Genomic DNA, 11,595 nt, shown 5'->3' with positions numbered 1-11,595 from the left:
AAGCACACTGCCTGGTGCGGCTGCTCATGCAGCCAGGATGGAAGCCAGGATGATTATTATCGTGCAAAACTCCTCTTGGGTTCCGAAATATCTTCTCATCTGTGATCCAACTAAGCAGGACAGAGCAGGTGTCCATACTTCACAGACAAGGGGACACAGTTCCAAGAGATTTAGACATCCCTGAGGTTACACAGCATGAGCAGAGGCTGGGAGATCCAACGCTCAGCCCAGGAACCCGCCCTGCCACACTGCTCTTTTTAAAATTATTGTTATTTACTTGTAAGTCAGAGTTACACAGAGAGAGAGGAGAGGCAGAGAGAGGTCTTCCATCTGTTGGTTCACTCCCCAGTTGGCCACAACAGCCGGAGCTGTGCTGATCCCAAGCCAGGAGATTCTTCTGGGCCTCCCACATGGGTGCAGGGGCCCAAGGACTTGGGCCATCTTCTACTGCTTTCCCAGGCCATAGCAGGGAGGTGGATCAGAAGTGGAGCAGCCGGGACTCAAATTGGTGCCCATATGGGATACAGGCACTGCAGGCAGTGGCTTTAGGCACTACACCACAGCGCCGACCCCAACACTGCTTTTAAAAATGTCTGCAAGGGGTGGGCATTCACACTGTGATCAAACCACTACTTGGGATGCCCACATCCCATATTGGAGTGCCTGGCTTTGAGTTCTAGATTCACTTCTGATCCAGATTCCTGCTGACACAGATCCTGGGAAGGCAGCAGACAATGGCTCAAGTATTTGAGTCCTTGTCACCCATGCAGGAGGCCTGGATGGAATTCCTGACTCTTGGCTTCAGCCTGGCCCAGCCCTGGCTATTGCAGGCATTTGGGAAGTGAACCAGCAGATGCAAGATTGTGTATGTGTGTGTTACTCTGCCCTTCAAGTAAATTAAAGTAAGTATATAACCATCTGTGAGACTTATGTGCAGGGAACTGCCACACCCAAAGCACCGAGGCCACGGGGAGTGGGAAGGCCAGTTCTGGGTTAGTGGGTTGTAATCTGTTACGACACTGAGCAGGAGGAAAGGGAAATTGAGGTTTAGTCTCTTGCTCCAGAGCGGAAATGGGTGGCCTGTGAGTGCAACTTGGGGCTCAGGCTCTGGGGCAGGGAGAAGGAGGCTTAAATTCCTGCAATAGCTGGGGCTGGGTCAGGTCAAAGGTAGCACCAGGACTTCAACCCAGGCCTTCCAACATGGACTATAGGCATCCCAACTGCTGTGCCAAACGCCCACCCCAGGGATTTTGTTCTAACAACAGAAAATGGACTGGGGCCCGCACTGTGGCACAGAAGGTTAAGCTGCCACCTGCAGTGCCAATATCCCATATGGACAACTGGTTCGAGTCCTGGCTGCTCCACTTCCAATCCACCTCCCTATTAATGGCCTAGGAAAGCAGCGAAGATGGCCCGACTCCTTGTGCCACTGTCACCCATGTGGGAGACCCAGAAAAAGCTTCAGACTACTGGCTTTGGCCTGGCCTAGCCCTGGCCATTACGGCCATTTGCGGAGTGAATCAGCAGAAGGAAGACCTCCCCTTCTGGCTCTCTGTATCTCTTTCAAATAATTAATTAAAAAAAAAAAAACAAAAAACAATGAAATTGGACTGAGAGAGGCTGTCTGCGGTCGTGATAATAAAAACTACTGTGTACTCACCGAGCACTCACAAGAACCCTGTGAGGTTGGTGCGCTGTTGTCCACATTTTAAACCCGGGGAAGCCAAAGCTGGGAAAAGCCAAGGAGTGGCGGGTCCCAGCCACGTCACGTGGCGGAGTGGGAACTGCAGCTCACTCTTCTACCCTGGGTGGAAGGAGGTGAAATTTCATGGTTTGCACAAACAGAGCTCACAGGCTTGGGTCCAAAGGGACGTGAGTTGTGAAAGCCTGAGGCCAACCCGCCCCTGCCTGTCTCTCTCCGGCTTGCTGGGCTGGGGCTGGGCTGTTTGCCTCCCATGCGTGCTCCCACCATCGAGGTCCACCATGATGGGCTGCCACTAAGGGGGCTCCATGGGAGCCAAGCCAGTGACAGCACCAAACCTGCAAGCCTCCAAAGTAGTGGACCAAATAAACATCTTTTCTTCATCCAGAAGAATGGCCTGGGATAGCAGTAGAGGATGGCCCAGGTCCTTGGGCCCCTGCACCCATGTGGGAGACCCGGAAGAAGCTCCTGGCTCCTGGCTTCGGATCGGTGCAGCTCCGGCTGTTGCAGCCATCTGGGAACCAGCAGATGGAAGACCTCTCTCTCCTTCTCTAATCTACCTGTCTCTGTAACTCTGTCTTTCAAATAAATAAAATAAATCTTAAAAAAAAAAAAAAGAGCCATTGCTCAGCTAAATGGAGGTGACCCGTGTTGGCGGTCCCTCACTGTCATGGCAGCAAAATGACTGCTCCCTGGGGTGCGAGCTTTCTCATTCTCTCTTAGGTAAGAACGCAGTAGCTGAATACACGCACCTCGCCACTCCCCTGTGCTCTAACAAAGGAGCACCTGTGAGAGGCCAGAGTCACGCCATGACAGGCTTCTCACAAGACCAAGGGCAGGCTAGGCCCAGGGTGCGTCTGGTAGGAGAAGATGAAACCTGACACCAGGCAGTCCTTGGTCCAGCAGGGCTGGGGGGGCCACCTACTTGGGGGGGGCTCAATATATGGCCATATGAGGGGAAAGGAATGCGGACGTAATACTTGTTTGCCTGGGAACAAAGAAAAGGGGTCTTGGTCTCCCAGCACTACACTGAACGGGAGGTCAGGCCCCAGCATGCTGGACCTGTAATAAAGTCCCTTTGTTCTTTGCATTAGGTGAGTCTCACTGGTTCTTCCTATCTGGGCGGTCGGGACACTACACTTCACATCTTCGCTCAGGGCACTGGTAGGCTGACTGCCTACCCAGGTTGTGGCTCGAGGCCCAGTGTCTGTCATCTCCTGTGAGGATCCCAGGGCCAGGGCGGCCCCTACACAGGGACCAGGGAAATTAGCTGCAGAGACGGGATCTGGGAACTCAACTCCACTGGGCTGGGTTAGGCATTAGTCAGACCTTGTGGCCAAGTTTCTCCTGGCCCTGCTGCGGCCTCTCCTTTTTCCCTCCTTTTTGTCTCCTTGGCTCCATGAGAACCACGTGCGCTCCGTGGTCTCAGCTCCCTTGGTTGGCACCAGGACCGACAGCCAGTGGCTGGCCACCTCAGTCCCCTCCCCCACCCCGTCCTCCCTTTCAGCAGGGGCTCCTGTGGGTCATTTTTAGACTTTTGCAAAAAACAGCTTTACTGAGATATAACTCACAGACCACAAATATGTATTTATTTATTTTATTTGAGAGAGTTAGAAAAGGGAGGGAGAGAAGGAGAGACACCACTGGTTCACTCCCCAATGGCTGCAATGGCTGGAACTGGAGCCAGGAGCTTCTTCTAGGTCTCCCACGTGGGTGCAGGGCCCCAAGCACTTGGGCCATCTTCTGCTGCTTTCCCAGGCCCATTAGCAGGGAGCGGCTCGGAAGTGGAGCAGCCAGGACTAGAACCAGCACCCCTATGGGATGCAGGCAGCTTAATTGGCTAAACCAAAACTCAGCCCCCACACTTCACCTACTTAAGTTGTAGGAGCCAATGGTTTTTAGCATCTTCACAGATACATGGTACAAGGAACAACGGGCAGGACAAAGAGGAGAACAAGACACGAAAACAAGTTTATTCAAAAAGAATAAGCCTGAGAGGGGCCCACAACCAGCATGTGTGTTGTCCCGCCCTCCTGCAGACTGGGACTTGGTACTGCTCCTGGTGGCTGGGGGTCTGCTAGGGAGTGATTAGGCGGAGCTTAGCTACTTTGTACAAGCTTTTCAAACTCCCGGGCCTTCCTCTCTGCAGCCGGTTAACTGGAAAGAATGCGGGGGCGGGGGTGGGGGGTGGGGGGCGGGGGTGTAGGGTTGAGCTGAGAAACAACCCAGGGGCTTGGAAGGCCCCAGAAAAATGGATCTGCTTTCAGGCAAGGAGCTAACGCGGCTCTGAGGCCTAAGTCTTTGCTCTGTCACGAGACATCACCACCGTCAGTTTTAGAACATTTTCATCAAAAATGAAAAAAAAGGAAACTGTAAAAACTCAGAAAGAAACCCCGGCCCCCGGCCCCGCTAGCACTGTGAGCAACCTCAGTTCTGCCCTCTGTGTCTGCACCTGCGCCTACTCCTGCTCCAGACAGCTCAAGGACGTGGAACCTGCACGTTTCACTTCCTGTCTTCAAGGCCCATCCGAGTCGGATGACTCCGGGTTTGGCATGTATCAAGGGCTTCATTGCTTTTCATGGCCTAACCCCATTCCGCTGTGTGGCTGTGCGTGGCTGTGTGGCTGTGCATTGGTTTGTTTACCCGCCCATCAGCTGATGGACATTGGGGCTGTCTCTGTCTTTGGCTGCTGTTAACACTGGGCATGCCCCCGTTTGTTTTCCTAGATCTATTTTTTCCTTTGCATCAGCAGCTGGGGAATTAGCTCAGGTGGTAGAGCGCTCGCTTAGCATGCGAGAGGTGGTGGGATCGATGCCCACATTCTCCATGACTTATTAATGGTGCCTTGAAAAAAACTGTTTTTAAAGATTTATGTACTGGGACCAGCGCTAAGCCTCCGCCTGCAGCCACACAGCCCTGATGTCCCAGTGAGCTCCTGTCCTGGCTGCTCCTCTTCTGACCCAGCTATCTTCTAACGGCCTGGGAAAGCAGTGGAAGATGGCCCAGGTCCTTGGGCACCTGTGGGAGACCTGAAAGAAACTCCTGGCTCAACCCTGGTCATTGTGGCCATTTAGGAAGTAGACAAACAGATGAAAGATCTCTTTCTCCCTTCCTTTCTCTCCCTTTCTTTCTTTCTCCCCCTCCCTCCCTCCTTCCCTCTTTCTTTCTCTCTCTCTCTTTCTCTACCTTTCAAATAAATAAAATGAAAAATAAAAAATGCATCAATTTATTTGAGACAGAAAGTGTGTGTGTGCGCCCGTGCACCGGCAAGCGTTTATTCCCTGCCTGGGGGCTGAGTCTCACTGGGCTGGCAGGGACCCAATATTTGAGCCATCACTGCTGCCTCCTAGGGTCTGCATTAGCAAGAAGCAGGAGTCAGGAGCCAGAGTGGATAGCAAACCCAGGCACTCTGATGTGGGACACAAGAGTCTTGATCAGCACCTTAACCACTGGGCCAAACACCCACCTGCAGATGGACTTAAGGCTGGCGCCGCGGCTCAATAGGCTAATCCTCCACCTAGCGGCGCCGGCACACCGGGTTCTAGTCCCGGTCGGGGTGCCGGATTCTGTCCTGGTTGCTCCTCTTCCAGTCCAGCTCTCTGCTGTGGTTCGGGAGTGCAGTGGAGGATGGCCCAAGTGCTTGGGCCCTGCACCTGCATGGGAGACCAGGAGAAGCACCTGGCTCCTGGCTTCGGATCAGTGTTGTACGCCAGCCGCAGCGCGCCGGCCGCAGCGGCCAGTGGAGGGTGAACCAACGATAAAGGAAGACCTTTCTCCCTGTCTCTTTCTCTCACTGTCCACTCTGCCTGTCAAAAATAAATAAATAAATAAAACAAACCCAGATGGACTTAAGGCCAGGGAAGAAGGAGTGCTGCTGGGGCCAGCGCTGTAGTGTAGCTGGTAAAGTTGCCACCTGCAGTGCCGGCATTCCATGTGGGTGCTGGTTCAAGTCCCGACTGATCCACTTCCGATCCAGCTCTCTGTTAGAGCCTGGGAAACAGTAGAAGATGGCCCAAGTCCTTGGGCCCCTGCACTCACGCGGAAGACCCGGAAGAAGCTCCTGGCTCCTGGCTTTGGATCGGCACAGCTCCAGCCATTGCAGCCATCTGGGGAGTGAACCAGCAGATGGAAGCTCGCTCACTCGCTCACTCGCTCTCTCATTCTCTCTCTGTATAACTCTTTCAAATTAATAAATAAATCTTAAAAAAAAAAAAAAAGTCCTTAAGGAATCCATGAGCCTGCAACAGGGCTCCAGCTCTGCTTGTCTTCACATGACGGCTGCATCTCCAGGGCTGGCGCATGGAGCCCTTCCTGTCCCAGAGACTCAACCCCTCTCTGAGGGCGCGGTCCTCTCCCACTCTGACCCGCGCTGAACCAGAAGAGCTGAACGTCAGGCAGGAGCCTGGCAGAACCTTGGGCGGCCCCGCTCATTCCAAGTTGGGGCCTTCACAGAACGTTTGTTCCTTGATAAGTGATAAAACTTGATAAGAGAAAAAACTCAGTGGGAAAGGAAAGAGGAGTCCATAGCCAGGAGCCAGGAGCTTCTTCCAGGTCTTGCACACAGGTGCAGGGGCCCAAGGGCTTGGGCCATAGCAGAGAGCTGGATCAGAAGTGGAACAGCTGGGACTCGAACTGGCGCCCACATGGGATGCCAGTGCTGCAGGCGGCAGCTTTACCTGCTATGCTGCAGCACTGGCCCCAAAGGCCAGATTTTTTTAAGAGTTACACAGGGTTACCAGAGAGAGAAGGAGAGGCAGAGAGAGAGAGAGAGGTCTTCCATCCGCTGGTTCACTCCTCAATTGGTTGCAACAGCTGGAGCTGTGCTGATCTGAAGCCAAAAGCCAGGAGCTTCTTCCGGGTCACCCATGAAGGTGCAGGGGCCCAGGACTTGGACCATCTTCTACTGCTTTCCCAGGCCACAGCAGAGAGCTGGATTGGAAGTGGAGCAGCCGGGACTCAAACCGGTGCCCAGATGGAATGCCGGCACTGCAGAAGGTGGCTTCACCCATGACGCCACAGCACCGGCCCCTGGTTTGGATTTTTTAAAGATTTATTTTTAATTATTTGAAAAGTAAAATGACTGGGGGGAGGTGTCTTCTATCTGCTGGCCCACACCCCATGTGGCTGAAAGACTGGGCTGGGTCAGGCCGAAGCCAGGATACTGAAACTCTCACCCAATCTGGGTTTCCCACATGGGTGGGAGGGGCCCAAGCAGCTGGGCCATCTTCTGCTTCCTTCCCAGGCGCATTAGCAGGGAGCTGGATGGGAAGCAGAGGAGCAGAGATATAGGATGTGGGCATCTCAAGTGGCGGCTTAACCCGCATTGCTAAAATATCTGCTCCTGGCTTGGATTTAAAAATCTATTAATTTATTTTTATTGCATTTGGAAGGCAGAAACAAAGACAGATTTTCCATCCACTGGTTTACTCCCCACATGCCTGCAACTGCTACAGCTGAGCCAGACTACCAGCAGCCAGGGGACAGGAACTCCATCCAGGTTTCCCACAAGGGTGGCAGGGACCCAGGTACTTGAGCTATCACCTAGTACCTCCCAGGGTGTGCATTCTAAGGAAGCTGGATTGGAAGCTGAGGAGCCAGAACTTGAAACTGGCACTCAGATATGGGATGTGTATGCCCCAAGCTGCAACTTAATGGCTGGATCAATTGCCTGGCCTCTGGATTTCATTCATTCAAATTCATCATTTTTTAAAAAGATTTATTTATTTATTTTATTTGAAAGTCACAGTTACAAAGAGAGAGGGAGCGGGAGAGACAGAGAGATCTTCCATCCACTGGTTCATGTCGCTGATGGCTGCAGTGGCCAGGGCTGGGCCAAGTCAAAGCCAGGAGCCAGGAGCTAGGAGCCAGGAGCCAGGAGCTTCTTCCAAGTCTCCCATGTGGGTGGTAGGGGCCCAAGCCATCCTCTACTGCTTTCCCAGGCCATTAGCAGGGAGCTGGATAGGAAGCAGAGCAGCGGGGACATGGATTGGCACCCATGTGGGATGCTGGCATTACAGGCAGTGGGTATACCCACTACACCACTGGACCCTGAAGTTCTTCAGTGTTGAGTGCCTCTGGCTTGGGGTGACTGCCACAAGGACACGGAGCAGAGAGCCACGAAGGTCCAAGCAGCAGGAGAGACTTATCCGGCCACAGCTGCTCCCTTCTGGCGGAGCAAGAAGCAAAGCCCCGCCAGGAGCTGTGTGGTGGCTCCTTAAGGGGAAGAGGGTGCTGGGAAGTGTGCTAGACAGGAGGACTCTGGCGGGGGTCACAGCCTGCCAGCTGCTTGTCTCCAGGACTATGGACATTCTGCTGTACCTGCCCAGGGCCTTCCAAGGCCCAGGAATCAGCCCTGACAAACGTTTTTGTGTCTTGTGTTCAGCAGAGATAAGAGTAATTTAAAAAAAAAAGGGGGAGGTGTGGAGCTATTATCCTTCACAGGCATTTAGGAAACCTTATTTTTGATAGGGCTGAAGTTTCTTCCCGGATTTAAGATGCTGTGGTAGACGCTGAATGGATTCCTATTGGTGCTCTGGAATTTTGGCTTTGGGCGGCAAAGCTCTCAGGGTCTTTATCACAGGTGCCCCCCACCCCCACCACCCACCCCGATCACTCTGGACAGCTCTCCCTCCCTCCCTTCCTTCCTTTCTAGATTGATTTATTTATTTGAAAGGCAGAGTTACGAGAGAGGGAAAAACAGGTACAGGGTTGGGTGTGGTGGAGAGACAGAGCAACTGCTTCCATGTGCTGGTTCATTTAACCAATGGCTTAAACAGCTAGATCAGGGTCAGGCTGAAGCCAGGAGCCTGGAACTCCACCCGGGGCTCCCACGTGGGTGTGAGGGTCCCGAGTACTTGGGCCTCTTCTGCTGCATTCCCAGGCACATTAGCAGGGAGCTGCATTGGAAATGGAGCAGCTGGGACTCGAACTGGCACACATGTGGGATGCTGGTGCCGCAAGTGGCAGCTTTACCCGTTGCACCACAACGCCAGCCCCTGTCTTTCTCCCCTGACTTTGGGGCCCTTCCCTGGGGATCGCCTCTGACCTGATAAATCTGGTCTCTCGCCTTCCTGTTCTTTCGAATGGTTTGCCTCACTTTCATCATCTGGAATTGGAAGCGGCAGGATGTGGGGGACTCACAGTGGAGCATCTTCCAGGTCTCTCCCAGCCCTAACACCGAGTACCACCCAGGACATCTGCCTAGGGCATGAGCACTGTGCTAACTGCCTGGGCGTGTGGGTGTGCGACATGGCCTCAGTGTAGTCCCCAGCCTCAAGCAGATCTGATGCATGCATTAAAAAACTGACGGGTCCAGCGCTGTGGCATAGCAGGTAAAGCTGCTGCCTGCAGTGCCAGCATCCCATATAGGTGCCGGTTCATGTCCTGGCAGCTCCACTTCTGATCCAGTTCTCTGCTATGGCCTGGGAAACCAGTAGAAAATGACCCAAGTCCTTGGGCCCCTGCACCCACATGGGAGACCTGGAAGAAGATCCTGGCCCCTGGCTTTGGATTGGTGCAGCTCCGGCCATTGCGGCCATCTGGGGAGTGAGCCAGTGGATGGAAGACCTCTCTCTCTGCCTCTCCTTCTCTCTCTGTGTGACTCGGACTTTGAAGCAAATAAATAAATCGTTAAAAGTAACAACAGCAAAAAACTCTGATGACCCAAGGTAAATATCCTATCAGCGAGGTGCAAAGTTACTGGAATTCGTCCAAGGAATTCCAAGGAGAAGGAAGTCTTTCTGGAAGCAGAGGAGGTTGCTGAAAGAAGTAGAATTCCTTCCCAGGGCTGGCCTGATGCCCAGAGTGCCAGTCATCTGCCTCGCTCCCAACCCTGCCCACAGACCACCCCTCTCAGGCATGGCGCTGGAGGAGAGGCCTGAACGCCTCCTCCCAGATTCAAACCTCTGAATCAGCATCTTTCATTAAGTCCTGCTGCCTTCTAGATCACACTTTTTTTTTTTTTTTTAATTTTAAGATTTTTTGGGGCTGGCGCTGTGGTACAGGAGGTTAAAGCCCTGGCCTGAAGTGCCAGCACCCCATATGGGCGCCGGTTCTAGTCCTGGCTGCTCCTCTTTCAATCCAGCTCTCTGCTTTGGCCTGGGAAAGCAGTGGAAGATGGCCCAAGTCCTTGGGCCTCTGCACCCACGTGGGAGACCCGGAAGAGACTCCTGGCTCCTGGCTCCTGGCTTCGGATCAGCGCAGCTCTGGCTGTTGCAGCTATCTGGGGAGTGAACCAGCAGATGGAAGACCTCTCTCTCTGTCTCTACCTCTCTCTGTAACTCTGTTTTTCAAATAAATAAAATAAATCTTTAAAAAATTTATTTATTTATCTGAAAGAGTTGCAGAGAGAGAAGGAAAGATTTTCCATCCACCGGTTTACTCCCCAAGTGGCTCCAATGGCTGGAGCCAGGTCAGACTAAAGCCAGGAGCCAGGAGCTTCTTCCAGGTCTCTCACATGGGTGTAGGAGCACAAGGACCTGGGCCATCTTCTGCTGCTCTCCTGGGTACACTAATAGGGAGCTGGATTGGAAGTAGAGCAGCTGGGACTTGAACCGGTGCCCATATGGGATGCCAGCACTGCACGCGGTGGCTTTACCTGTTATGACACAGCACCGGCCCCTTCTTGAATTTCTTGAGAGCAGGTGGAGGACAGAGGGACACAGTAAGAGTCAGACTGGGAGTACAGATTAGGACCGAGAGAGGGACAGAAAGTCCAGGCTCAAAGGTCAAGATTAATGCTGGGAAAGCCTGCACATCAGAGAAGGGTGACCGAGCAGCAGGAGCCCAGAGAGGGGACGCCCTGAGAGCGAGTGTTCTCCAAAGGCCTCCGCCTCCGTGCAGGGCAGGCCCAGAGCTTGGCCAGGAGCCCTGTGAGGGCACAGCCTGGGGTCCTGAGTCTTAGGGAGCAGCTTTGAGGTCTGAACGGCTTTCTAGTCATCCAACTCTATCTTTTTCCTGCTACCAACGAGGAGGACGACAGAGTGCTTAGCAGGTCATTGTGTTACCGGAGAATGGCAGGGTTCTTGTCTGCGGCAAGAAAGAATTCAGGCGTGAGACAGAGAGTAGTGGAAAGTAAAACAGTGAGGTTTATTAGGGAAGGGACATCAGTAAGAGTGGATGGGCACCTCTCCAGACAGGACCTGAGACAGAGTGCCCAGTCCCTCAGACTGGGGGAGAGTGGGGTTACATGGTTGAGTGGAGAGAATACGCCTGGGCAGGCCAGGCGAGTGGCTCTGCAGAAGGGCAGAGGGCTGAGTGCGCTGTCTGTTTGAGGCTGGGTTTTTTTTAAGGGGATGGGTCTTTGTCTTCTCACCTCTGCTCCTCTTGGAACAAAGGACTTCTTGGATGTAAATAGAAAAGCTCCTATCTGAGTTTTCCCCCTGAAGTTATCAGACAGGAGGAAGCCTGGCTGGCGCCACCCCAGTTAGAGGAAGGGTGAGCAAGACCCCCTGGAGGATCAGGATCAGAGAAGGATATTTGAAGTGCAGATACTGGGCTGCATCTGGAAGATTATCAGGCAGAAGGGGCGGGACCCCACCACCCCCTGGCAGGTTATCGGTAGAAGGGCAGGGCAGGATGCAAACGCTGGGCTGCCCCGGAAAACATTATTGGGATGACTTTGAGATGCATATACTGGACCCAAATGTCTCCTTAGGCCTTTGTCACACACACATAAGCTCACATCTGACTTCCTACCTAACAATTGGACTTCCTGGGTTGCAGTCTGGCTTTCTCCCCCCTTCCTAGCTGTGACTCTGCACACAGTATTTCTCATCCATGGAATGGAGCTATTGCGGTACCCACCTTGTATGGATGGCCGGAGGGTTGAGAAAATGATTTAATTACTCTTGGCACACTAAAGTCTCACAAACAGTAGCCATTACTGCCACTTA

The 11,595-nt window shown here is 53.1% G+C and overlaps 1 non-coding gene across 1 annotated transcript; it reads left to right on the top strand.

The window, feature by feature from the left end:
• The first annotated feature begins 4,456 nt into the window (after positions 1–4,456).
• On the top strand, positions 4,457–4,529 carry TRNAA-AGC (transfer RNA alanine (anticodon AGC)). Its single transcript has one exon. It is a non-coding gene; the product is annotated as a tRNA-Ala (tRNA).
• Positions 4,530–11,595: the final 7,066 nt, after the last annotated feature.

Source organism: Oryctolagus cuniculus, chromosome 15 (genome assembly GCF_964237555.1).
Source record: "Oryctolagus cuniculus chromosome 15, mOryCun1.1, whole genome shotgun sequence".
In the NCBI taxonomy this organism is placed as follows: domain Eukaryota; kingdom Metazoa; phylum Chordata; class Mammalia; order Lagomorpha; family Leporidae; genus Oryctolagus; species Oryctolagus cuniculus.
Note: the sequence above shows the minus strand (reverse complement) of the source record. Positions and strands in the feature narration are given on the sequence as shown.